Below are 12,977 nucleotides of genomic sequence, written 5' to 3'. Positions count from 1 at the left end.
TAAGAATGTTGTTAAAGGGTTAAGGGTTATAGTAGAGGAGTCATATTGGGATGACTTCCTGAAGGTGGAGTTTCAGAAAGCCCGGAGTTTTTAAAGAGACAGAGGCCCAATTTCAAGGCGTTAAATTACTAACTAAAATTCCTCTTAAGTCATATTTTATATGTATAACATTTCTATAACGACTAAAGTTAGCATAGTGACTTGATTATGCTACAAAATTGAACTATGTGCCCGGAAAATCAGAGGAACTTCTGCGCAATTTCTTGGAAACTTGATGTTCACAGAATTTCCTCCTCCACTCGAACTGAGCATGAGCTATCCTGCAAACAGTGAGGTAAATTTCAGCCTCTTCAAAGCTGATAAAGACAGCTTCAACTTCACAATTATCCACTAATTTCCTGGAATTTATTGGTACCACTTCAATAAAAATACACTGAAGTTTCTGGTTGTAATGTGACAAAATGTGCACCCTCCTATAAAAACGTCTTCCTGTCCAAATCCTGGACAAAGTTCAAGTAGACGGAGCCTGCGAAGCTTGAGAAACTTATTGTGCATCCTGTGTAAAGTTTCTGCTTCTTTAGTAGTCCTGGACAAAACAAAACGGGTTCAGTTCTGTGGAATTTTTGCCTTTGACAGTTTAAAGATATTTTAACATAATCAAAGAATTTAAGAGCTGAAGGAAACCAGTCGTTTTACCACAAGTACATCTCTGGGAGAAATTGAATAATGTAATTATTCTCACACTCTGTCCCTAACTTCTATTCACCGCCTTGTGAAAAACCCTTCAAATGTTCCCTTCAGTCAATCAAAGCTCAGTTTAAAATTTCCAGCTTCCTCATTGAGAGTTTATACTGAAATCTTCAATTTGTCTGAAACAATTCAACCCTTAAAAATAACCTAATTCTCCAACACTTTGCTACTTGAAGAGATTTCTTCCCACCAGACTGCCACAGCCGTTTTGTCAGCCAGTTGAAATCTTATGAAATCGGAGTCACTCGTGAAGGTGAACACTTTTTCTGATAAGCCTGAAGTTGTTGTACAGATTTTGAATTATTTTACCCTTTGAGTCTTTGAAAATTTTCTTTAAAAAATGCATTTTTTTTCTCACTTTTACAAGCAATTCATTACCACCCTATATAATTATCTATTAATAAAAGTTTTTGCCTCTTATGATTAACTTCATATTGTTCCAGATTAGTTGTTGGGGTTTTAACCTCGAGGTTTTTCCAGTTGTTTTTAGTGTTTTTCAAACGGTGAAAATTGCAAAGTAGCCAACACTTTATTGTTCAGACGTTCTGGGGCTGAACTTTGTTGCTAGATATAGGCACTTGTATTAAGTAAATCATTCCTTAATATTGATTAAAAAAGTACTAGTTCAATTGTCAGATTATTTCACTTAAGACATTTTTCCCATGTTGTAGTTAATTTATCTGCCAATGGAACAAGTACTTTTTCATCAATATATCTTGTTTCAAGGTTACTTGTAAGTTAGTTTTATTCTTATTTCAAGTGTAATAAGATATTTGCAATAGAAACTAGACCAAAAATACTTGGTAAGACTTTTGTTTTGCAGGCTGACTAAACTTTTGGACCACCCAGAAAGAAATGAACACATTTTTACAAAACAGACTGGCAAACTGTTATCTCAGAGGATGCTTTTGTTTCCTCTCACATGCTGCCTGGCTTTTTAGGCAACGCTGCAGATTCCTTTCAGACTGTATGAGGAAAGAGTAAAAGCGAGTATGTACACCTGCTTTTATTTGCCCTCCCTTTCTCCTCCCTCCGCTGTCTTCCGCTTGCCTTCCTCCTCCTTTTTCTCTGTCCGCTCTGTGTGTTAGCTGGTTGCCAAGTGCTAGGAATCTGAGGAATGCAGGATTGCAATGTCCTGATAAAGTTTGCTTTGTTCCCTAAGTGACCTGGAAGAGAATAGTGCCCAGAAGTCTACATATGATACACAGCACACGAGTGTACATTTCTTTTTTTAATAAAAACTCACGATGTGGGCGGATGCCGAGAGGAGACTCACAGTAATTTAATAAGTGTTTGAATGAATTTCTCGGGAATCAACAATTGAAAGAGTGAGCGGGAAGTTGGTTGATTATTTGGAGTAAAACAAAACTTGATGAAGGTTTTAGATTTATTCATACAAGGGAGAATTTACCAAACACTAAGAAACTGGTGATTATTTGTTTTTTTGTAAGTGGAGTTTTGTGTGGAGTTTATTAGCCGTTAGTATCTTCTCTGCAGTAGAAAACTCTCAACAGCTTCAATTTGTATAAATATAAAGAAATTTTGACCAAACAGATGAGCTAACAGCCGGGTAGCCACCCTAGATCAACACCACTCCACCACCAAGCTTGACAGTTTGAATTGGGCTTCTGTAAGGTTCTGCTGAGACCGTATGAACAGTTAATATCTTCTCTGCAGTAGGTGACTCTCTCAATGATTTCAGTTTGGATAAAACTAAAGAAATCCAGATTGAACGGACAAGCTAACATCCCACCTAACTCAACAGCAGTCCACCTCTGTGTGCTTTACAGTTGCTGTGATTTGTTTCTACTGATTTGCTGCATTTGGATTTCTCTACAAAATGGAAAAAGTGGAGTAAACTGAAAAAAATCTGAACTTTTCTTCCTAGGGACATTTATTCAAAGGCCTTTGACTGGGTGCAAACATAGCTTGAAGAGGGGATTCTGTGGGGAGCATAAGGGCAGTTAGCATCTTTTCGTCAGTTTAGAGAAAGTCTGGCAAAAAAGAAATTAATAAGATTTTCTTATTTATTCATAATAATGCAAATTTTTTGAAGGCTCAGGTACTGGCTATAATTTAAGAAATAGAATTACTTCTAACTATATAAGCAGAATAATTTTTTATGCAGTTCATTGGCGTGTAAATGTATAAATAAGAGTTTTCTTTTGACTCGTTGCTGCTTTCCACTCTTTGATTCACAAGTTATTTATGCTATTAGTAACCCCGCCCTAGACGAATCTCTTTCTTAATTTTAAAGCTTGTCATCTTGTTCTGCCCCTTGCTTCGTACACGGTGTCCTGCTGGCAACACTTCCAGACTGAAGTCATTTTTCTGGCTCAGCGGCTACTTCATACTCGAGTTCTTTGTAAATGAAGGCTTCACTGCCGCGAAGCAGAAAAGAAATTCCTAACTTTATCTCAGCGCAGAACGCACATGTGATTACATGCTCTCTATCAGTCACACACGCATTTTATCTCTCACTTCTGCTATCTCACACGTTCTGAAAGCTCACACAGCTGATTGTAAAGCTGCGCCTTTTTGCTTTAGAGGAGAGAAGAAGAAGAAACAGGAAGCAAGCATTTAACTTTTGGGAGGAGGGTCAGGCAGGGCAAAATGGGAGACCTCCACACTCATTTGCGTGTGAAGAAGTGATTATGTGTGTGTGTGTACATATGCTGAGCTGTGGGAGTGTGTATGATGGCTAAACAGAAGGGCCAACTTGTGTTTACATGGTAAATGAGTGAATGTGTGTGTATGTGTGTGTGTGTGTGAGTGAGTGTTGAGGGAGTTAAGGTTGTGGAATGTCACATGCTGACACGATGCTTACGAGACAACAAAAACAGTTAAAGGAAACATGGTGGAAGTCATTAACGATGCTGGTGGCTGCTCAGCACTTAGCTGTATGTACAGTGAGGTTGCATTCACAACAGCCACGTTTAATCTGCTTTCATCGAACTCTAGTCCATTGGTCTTAAAAGTCCGGTTCATTTTGGGGAGGTGTGAATGCGTAATCAAAGCGCCTAAAAACCTCGGTCTCAGTTCGATTGAACTGAGCGCTTGTTCGAATGCCTATGTGAATGCCAAGCAGACCGAAGACTGCTCCAAAGGCAGCAAATAGGCTATAGTATAGGGCATTCTGGGTAAATGGGAACTAAACAAACACAAAAGTCTAATGCTAAATGGAGAAATGGCTTTTAGTATTTTTAATAAAGACAGAAAAGAAATCCTACAATCACTAAAGTCTGACGCCACTCCATTTTTGTATGAGGTATGAAAGCTAAATGCACCAGCCGAATATGTATAAATATGTTGAACTGAGTGGTTGCTGAAAGGAAATCATGCCCAGAGTGAAAAATGGCGGTGGCAGCATCATGTGATGACATTATTTCTCAGATAGAGCTGAGATTTTTTTTGTCAAGGTGGAAGAAATCATGAACATTTCCTAAGTTAGTTAGTAGATGTCTAATAGAAAGGTGAAGAGTGATTTCAACTAAAGAGACATAATGAGAATAAAACAAAAGCAGAAGATATGTGTCACAGTTTTGTACTGAAAGCATTGATTTTTAAGTTTTATTTTAATACTTATTAAACTTATTGGCACTATTGTCTGCAAATAGTGCTGGTTTTCATCTTTTCCTTGATCATTTATCAAATGTTTACCCCAAATACAAAAGAGGCGCCATCATTTCCTGTAATTAATCACAGGAGCAACGTGAGCGGCGTCACCGAGTAACTCACTTCTCCGTCAGCAGGAGACGCCGTCATTCATTCATTCATTCATTCATCTCAAAGAAGAATGACACAGTTTGATTACAGGCCAACTATGAAAATAAACAACATTTTTAAAAGAATCAGTTTGTTTTTACTCCTGTTTCTCTTATGCGCCACATGTTTGCAACTTTGATAAATAAGAGCTAACAGAACTGTGTGTTCACAGGTGCTGCGTCCCCTCGGGCTCGGTTGGCAGTCAGGGCTACTGTAAACATCCTTGACTGGAAGCTGGTGTTAAGTTTTTGGGCTTTCAGTCGGATGTTTGCAGCAGCCAACTGCCCTTACCATCTCAGGAAGGTTTCCACATCGTAGCATCATTTAACTTTACAAACAGAGATATAGGCCAGTTCACTCCTCTGACTTGAATAAGGTAACTGTTTTACTAACAATCTTTTCCCTAAACCTTGTTTTCCATGAATTGTTCTTGTTGTAGTTCATTTTCACAGTCTGCAAAACCAGTTTTGTGCAACGAATGAAGCCTGGCGCCATGACAGTTATGCATGTAAACAAGAGCTGTGTTTCCACTGAACACAAAGTAAAATTACGAAAATAAATTCCCTTAAGGGAAACACGACAATTTTGAGAAAAATCATGTTTTTTGATAAAGCTTTTGCGCTAGGATGAGGTAGTAGTAAAATAAAGTTTTACTACTGGCAGAAAAGAAAAAGAAGATGACAGGAAGTAGTAGGAGAATTTTTTTTATGGCTTATAGCATGAACAAACTTATTCACGAGGGATTTTAATTGTGCTTCTTATTTAAGGAAATTTCAAAATGTTGTTTTTTTGACATTGGCGAAGTATCACTAAAATTTTGCACAGGTTTATAGACAGCTACTGATGCTCCAGAGCACTAGAAACTGATCTTTCCTAGCATGCTATGGGATAGACTTAAGTGTTTTCCTGAAAAATGTCTCCCTATCTTTCCAGTTGTAGCTTCAGTCTAGGTTTGACCAGTCTTTGTATAATGGTTTTCTTGCTTGTCTCAATCTAATGTGCCCCCCATTTTCAAGAGAATTGATACAGATGGTATTTACAGACCAGTTTTCAGCATTTTTCACCCGCGTTCAATGTGATTCTGCTACTTCACCTAATGATGTCACTGCCTAAAACTTGCTAAAAATGTTTTTTTTTCTAATACCTTTCCTCAACAAGACCTTTTAAGATTGTAGATATATGCTCATTATATATGCTTTTACTCTTTTTATATTTGTTGTCATTAAAAAAGTGGGGCACAACACCTTTAAAAGAATCTGTGTTCAGTATAATTTGTTAGCTAGCAGTGCTATATAGCTAAAAGCTTTTAAAGCGCTTACCTTGTGCCCACTACTAGACACTAACCGGACATGCAAAGAAGCAACAGAAACTCATTTAAAGTGCAACTGACACCTTTTTATTGCTTAAAAGTTTGAGAAGGTGCTGTTTTGGGAAAACTGCTCCTCCTGAATAAGTTTTCTCTCCTCCCTTCAACAAAGAGAGCCAAGAGGAAGCGGGTGTAACACACACCAGAGGGCCACAGACAAGGAAGGAAGGAAGCATTTCAAGATCACTCCCTCCTCCACCCCTACATTCATCATCCTATTAATAAAAAACAGGCTTGTTGCCTGAGTTGGGGATTAAATATCAGCTGTGTTCAAGCCATGAGTATAAAACATTCTGATGAAACGAACAGATTAAAACCGGTGAAATATTCCAAGCATAAATATTTGACTAATCTGAGTTTATATGCTGATATTTAGAAAGGAGGAGACCAAAATTAATGCTTCACATCATAGTTCAGGTTTTCATCTAATGTCGATCTGAGATCCAGGGAATGTAAACACCCTACACTCTCGGCGTGCGCCTCCTGGTGGCCGGGAGTGGGACTGTTTGCACTGCTTGGCTCAGGAGCACATCCCACAAAACCTTCACAAGGTTATAAAAACATAATTTGTCTGAACAAATGAATATAATGTACTTCGTGTTCATTCTGGAAATAAAAAGATATTGACAACAGTTGCTTTTTGGGTCATTTTGTTTCGAGATCTATTAAACTTTTTCTGTGGAAGAAGGCAGCAGCTGTTATATTTAACTCGGAGTAAATGAAGATCTATTTTCAAGCTGAGAAGTTGTGCTCTTCCTCTGACATCCTGAACGGGACTGCTGGGGACAGTTGGCCATCCGGGAAGGAAATGAGGAGTGGCTCTATTCTCGGTCATGGTTGTCCCACTGGTGCTCAAACCCACACACACACACACACACACACTAATCTACGCTCAGGAGAAAAAACTGCGCTTTCCTTTCTTTTTAAGGTTTCGTCCATCGGAACATGTTAAAAATCTAGTCTGTATTATGTTCTGAACTTAAAAATCTATAGTTTTGCTGCTTCTACTCTTCTAGGACTGAGTAGGCAGAATGGTTTGAGAAGTTTATGTAAGTTGTTTTATGCAGTGTCCTATTTTCTGCATGTTCAGATAACCTATTAATCTAAAATTAACTAAAAGTTAAGAAATAGTTCAAGTTTAAATACAGTTAATTAGTTAAATATGCGGTAAGACAACTAAACATGCATTGTTTTGTAGCATAAATAACCTAATAAAAAAAATCCCCAGCCTCTGACTTACTTTAAACCCATTGTTCATGAATTGAAAGGAAAGCGCCACAAGATGGAGCCAAAGTGTCACTCCTTCATTTACCATTCACTAAGATTATTGCTTCATAGCACAAGAACTGCAGCAGAAAAAGACCAGATCCCAGTTTTACCATCCAGAACTGTAAAAAAGTATTTTATTGGTTTATGAAACATTCTTTTGGTTCAGTCTTGAATGAAACCAAAAATATAAAAATATCTTTAAAGAAAAAAAACAAACTGTCATATATTCCATCTAACAGCTAAACAAAAGGCGATTGAGAGGATAAAAAATACCTTAAAATTGCAAATAATTCATCTCAACACTACAAAAAACAGAAAAATATTTAAAAATTTAAGATTAAAACATGTGAAGCAGAATTTTGTCAACCAAAAAACAAACAAATAAGCATACAAAGTCAACATGCTAATATAGTTGGAAGGCAGATGTGGTGAAATATTGTCTATAAATGACAGTGAATTAAAGTGTTAATTTACTATACGAGTGTTTAGACTGTTTAGCATCATGTGATCTGTCCAATTTAAAATTTAGGAACTAAAATTTTAAAAAGCCCAATACTCTAAGGCTTTTTAAAATCCAAAGAATATATAAATTCCCTTCTCACCCACCGCGGGTGGTTCTTATCCTCTGAGCTCGGGTCCTCTACCAGAGGCCTGGGAGCTTGAGGGTTCTGCGCAGTATCTTGGCTGTGCCAAGGACTGCACATTTCTGGACTGAGATGTCTGATGTTCTTCCTGGGATCTGTTGTAGCCATTGGTCCAGTTTGGGGGTGACTGCCCCGAGGGCCCCGATGACCACAGGCACCACTGTGGTCTTCACCTTCCAGGCCCTCTCCAGTTCCTCCCTGAGGCCCTGGTATTTCTCTAGTTTCTCGTGCTCCTTTTTCCTGATGTTGCAATCGCTTGGTATTGCTACATCTACCACAACGGCTTTCCTCTGTTGTTTATCCACTACGACAATGTCTGGTTGGTTTGCCATTACCATTTTGTCTGTCTGGATCTGGAAGTCCCACAGGATCTTAGCTCTGGCGTTCTCCGCCACCTTTGGGGGTGTTTCCCACTTTGATCTCGGGGTTTCCAGTCCATATTCTGCACAGATGTTTCTGTACACTATGCCTGCAACTTGGTTATGTCGTTCCATGTACGCTTTCCCTGCCAGTATCTTACACCCTGCTGTTATGTGCTGGACTGTCTCAGGGGCCTCCTTGCACAACCTACACCTTGGGTCTTGTCTGGTGTGGTAGATCTGGGCCTCTATTGCTCTGGTGTTTATATATATATATATATATATATATATATATATATATATATATATATATATATATATACAGTATATACTGTATATACTGTATATATATATTTTTTGGCAATAACATAGTTGCTTTATTTTCAGGTCAGATATAGGACAGTTGCATGTAAAAGAAAAATAATAACAGGTTCTGGTTCTGGAAACCACAAAAAGCAGAAGTTCACTTTTATCTCAGCATGAGTTTTGGCCGAGACTTTACTGGGAAAGCCCCCGAAACCGATACTAAGTCCAGCTGTTGCCTCCCATTGAGACTGAAGCGAAACTCCGTGCAGAGACAGAAGTTGCCCAGCATGAAACTGGGGAAGGAAACTGTAAGCAGTAGAACAACAACACATACAGTGTGTGTATCAAAAAACACTCCAGTGTCATTCTGACACTGGATTACTGAAGCATTTAAAAATCAGCAGCAGTTACTAATACATCAAGATAATGAACCTTTCAGAAAACCAAATTAAGAGCAAACTTTAACATTTATATGTAAGATTTTAAGGAGCTGGCAAGTTTACTTTGTAAAAGTTCGAAGAACAATATTCATAGTTAAATTGTTTTGTTACCATAGCATCAATCTGATGCTATGAGTTAAATCTTTTAGTTTGAGCTTTGTTTGTTCACAAATACAAATTAGTAAACTGTGAGTATAACTTATTGCTTTTTAGGTTGGCCAATTAAACTACTCCCCCTCTCCCAGATTTCACTAAATCTAACACAGAAGCTGTTAGAGATGCTGATGTTTTTAGCAGTAAGAGGAGCCCATAAGTCAAATTCTGCTCCAGGGATCATACAGCCTTGGACCGGCCCTGCATGATGAGTTAAATCCGCTGCACAAACAGGAGATTTAATTTAATGCTGCTCATGTGGCTTTAGTAGCTCTTCCATTTTGTGTCTGTTGAGTTTTTAACAAGGGGACACAGAAACTATTTTGGTTGGTCCAGTTTATGGGACGAGTTTCTCAGATCTCCGCGCAGCCGCGTGCATTAACTCTGGCTGGACAAAGCATTTGATATGGTTTGATGCATCATGTAACTGGAAAAATAACAATAAAAATAATAATAAAATAATATAAAACCAGCGTGATGCGTGACTACGAGGCGAGCGCGAAAGCTCCTCACCAGGCTGAACCTGCATGATGAGGTTAGCACTGGTTCATTAACCACTAACTCTCCGGCCAACCGGGAACACATACATAAACTTTACCAGCATAGACAAACACAAAGCCACACGCTAGGCAGCGTGTTGATTTGTAAAAGCTGCACAAAATTATTTGTCCATAAATAGAAATTATTCTCATCGCTTGCTCAATATGCACTTCTGAAATCGCCACTACAAGTTATTCCTGAGGTTCACGTAGAGCTGTGCCACCAGAGCTAACGCAACGGGTTTTAAACTCTTACCTTGATCAATAACTCTGGAAAGAAACAGAATTCCTCACAGGGGGTTGATGTAAATATCCATACAGGTCAGCCTGTGTCCAGTTTGAGTGAAAGGAGGCGTGCGTGATCTGCGCTGAGGTAAACTTAAGACATCCAGCTGCTGCAATGCGCGAGGCAACACACAGAGGCGCCAGCGGTGTGATTGGTCCGGCTTTAGATGCACAAACTATAAACCTATCTTCTATAAACATATCTTTTAGCTTTTAGGAATAAATCTCCTTTGACAGTGAAACACTCAGAGCAACAGAGACGCTTGCAATACAAATAAAAAAATTTAAAAAAAGACTTCTTTTTTCCTAAAAGCATTAACAAGAAAGGCTTAGCCTGGCGGTGGGGCTAGTAAAGCATGGCGGGCTGCCAGGCCTATAATATACTTGGGGAAACCCTCCATTTCCAAAATGGAGTCTGGAGAAATGCAGCCTATCTCTTGTTTAGTTGAATGAAACTGTGATCGACCGCAACTACCAAATGTTCGTCTGTACAAACGTAACTGGTTGTAAACATCCAGTTTTTTTGTCAGAGCGACAATTATTGATAATCAAATCAAAGATCAAAAAGTGAATGTAGTTATGCTTGATTTTATGTGAGTAAATTCAAATGTTAGCTCTATGGCTGCATGAACACATGCTGCAGTAACTGTTGTATTTACATGTAAACACCTTTTTATGCTAATGTTTATTTTTTAAGCATTTTCCAGAAGGCAGATTTTCACAAGCCAGTATTATTTAAGTTATTACTCACCCGCTTTCTGTGCTGCAAATACGTCCATCAAGACAAGCGTTCACACTCACATCCATTGAAACTGTTTTCCTCTGGCTGAGAAAAACTTGGGCTATAACGTTGATTTCTCCATTGAATCCCGCAAATAACCTTTCAGACCTGATGTAGGACTCCTGAGAATCGTCTTGCCTGTTGCTTTGTTCTTCTTGTCCATTATTGCGGATCACAGGCAGGTTCATACCGCCACCTACTGTACAGGAGTGTAGCATCACTACTTTACATCCATCAAATATTATTTGTCATCTTTGCCTCGGTGTTGGGTTATAAAACAAAAATTACTCAAAAAATGGGTTATGGTTAGATCAGCTTTCTGACTTAATCTTTCAAGCCAATCATGAGCAAAAAGGATCAGTTTTCTGTAAATAAATAAATAAATGATCAAACAAACTGAAGCAGTAGTGTGTTGAACAACCTTTGTCTTTAGATTTGCTGTAATTGAATGAGAGCTGGTAGCCATTTCTGTGCCATCATTTCTATAAAAGAAATGAAAGAAAAACATTTTTTTTTAAATGTCACTTTGAAAGCATAACAACGTTCTCTGCACAACCCTGCATGAGGAACTGGAAGACAAGAGACAGGAACCACATGGAGACGCCATCTGTTGTTGGCCAACACTGCAGAAAAGGTGCCAATCTGCAGACAGACACATATAAACACCCACACTGCACAGAGAAAATGGTAAACAGGAGAAAATCACAACACAGAATATGGCAACAAGAAAAAAAAACAAGAATTCAAAAAGATGAAGAGTTGGTTGCTTGTATTTAAAGCCAGAAATTCAACAACAATTCCTTATTATTCTAAAGCAACATTAAATACTTTTGTATACACATTTATTTATTCTAAGTTTTATCTCCCTCCTTAATTTATTCAAGAGGAGACATTGTTAGTTATACAGTTTCAAATTGTAACTATTTATTGGCTTATTTATTGATCTCTTTTTAGTCTTAGCAGATCTGTGAAAGCTTTAAATTACACATTTTATGTTTTTTACCATCCATTGGTGGTAGGAGTGAAATTTAGGGCTACTCATTTTAGTTAAATATTAATTGTTGTTTTAATTGTAACTTGATATTAATATTAATTATCACTTGTTACATACATAAAGATCTGACTGAATTATTCAACTATTAGAGCTGTAAAAATGTTGTCTATGGTGATTATTTATATTTATTTTATTGTCCACAGGCAAACACAATCAGCTGTTTTACTGTTTATTACCATTTTAAGCTATGAGATTGAAAATTAGTTCACTAGAGTGCTAGCAGGATTTTTTTTTAAAGAATATTGTGATATTTAAAAAAAAAACAAATGTATACAGTGGTAGAGAACATAGGCAAAAAATATATATATTTTAGTAGTATTTGTTAATCCGCTTTAAGTGACTATTTTTGCCAGCTGTTCTCACATTTTTACTTTTTTTTTTGCAAGACTTGACCAATACTTTTATTGATAAAAGAACCAACATTCAGAAGCTGCAACCCGACTTAGCCGCTGTTTTCAGAAGACGACAGGCGTCTTTATGCTCAGGCGACATCTGTTTAAATTTTACCTCATGAACCGTCTCCTGGTTTCTTTGCAAGGCACAGTTGTTTAAGTTTGTATTTCAGAAGGTGCATCTCTGTCTTCAGCTCTTTTCTCTGAAGGCTGTAATCCAATTATTCGGCTGGCAGATCAGCTGCAGCAGATGTGTTCTCTGTCCTGGAAAATTGCACTGGATTTCTTTCCTGGCGTCTCTCAAGAAGCTCCTGAGATTGTTGTTTAAGTCACCCACAGGCAAAAATTTTAGCATCAATAAAATGTCAATTATTTCAAATGATTTTAATCATATGAATACATTTGTTAGGCTTATTTCTATTTTTTGTGTTTATTTGTCATTATTTACCTGTCTGAGAAATATGCATTGAGGAATTGTAGGCTGAATGGCTTATGGGTTTATGTCAAAATGCACCGATTCACTTTTCACACTTCTGATACAAATATCTGAGGTTTGGTATCGGCCTATACTGAACCAACACAGAAAAACAGTTCTAGATTGAATTGAATTTTAAACACAGACATAAATGTACAGAATTACACATTTATTTCATAAGTCTGTACATGTACAGCACACTTAAATACACCAATGGCTTCACAAGTTTAGTTAAACATGTAAAAACAACCCAACTTTAATTTATTCTGTCAGCGCAATTAGAAATAAAACAGCCTGTGTAAAAATAATAATAAACAGAAAGTGACAAAAATAAACTGCAATTAACCTTCTAAATGGTTCAGACAGTACAATTAGGAATTCTAAATATAATGTGAAATA

This window comes from Xiphophorus maculatus, chromosome 22 (genome assembly GCF_002775205.1).
Source record: "Xiphophorus maculatus strain JP 163 A chromosome 22, X_maculatus-5.0-male, whole genome shotgun sequence".
NCBI classification, from domain to species: Eukaryota; Metazoa; Chordata; class Actinopteri; order Cyprinodontiformes; family Poeciliidae; genus Xiphophorus; species Xiphophorus maculatus.
The sequence above is the reverse complement of the archived record's forward strand: the minus strand, read 5'-3'. Positions refer to the sequence as shown.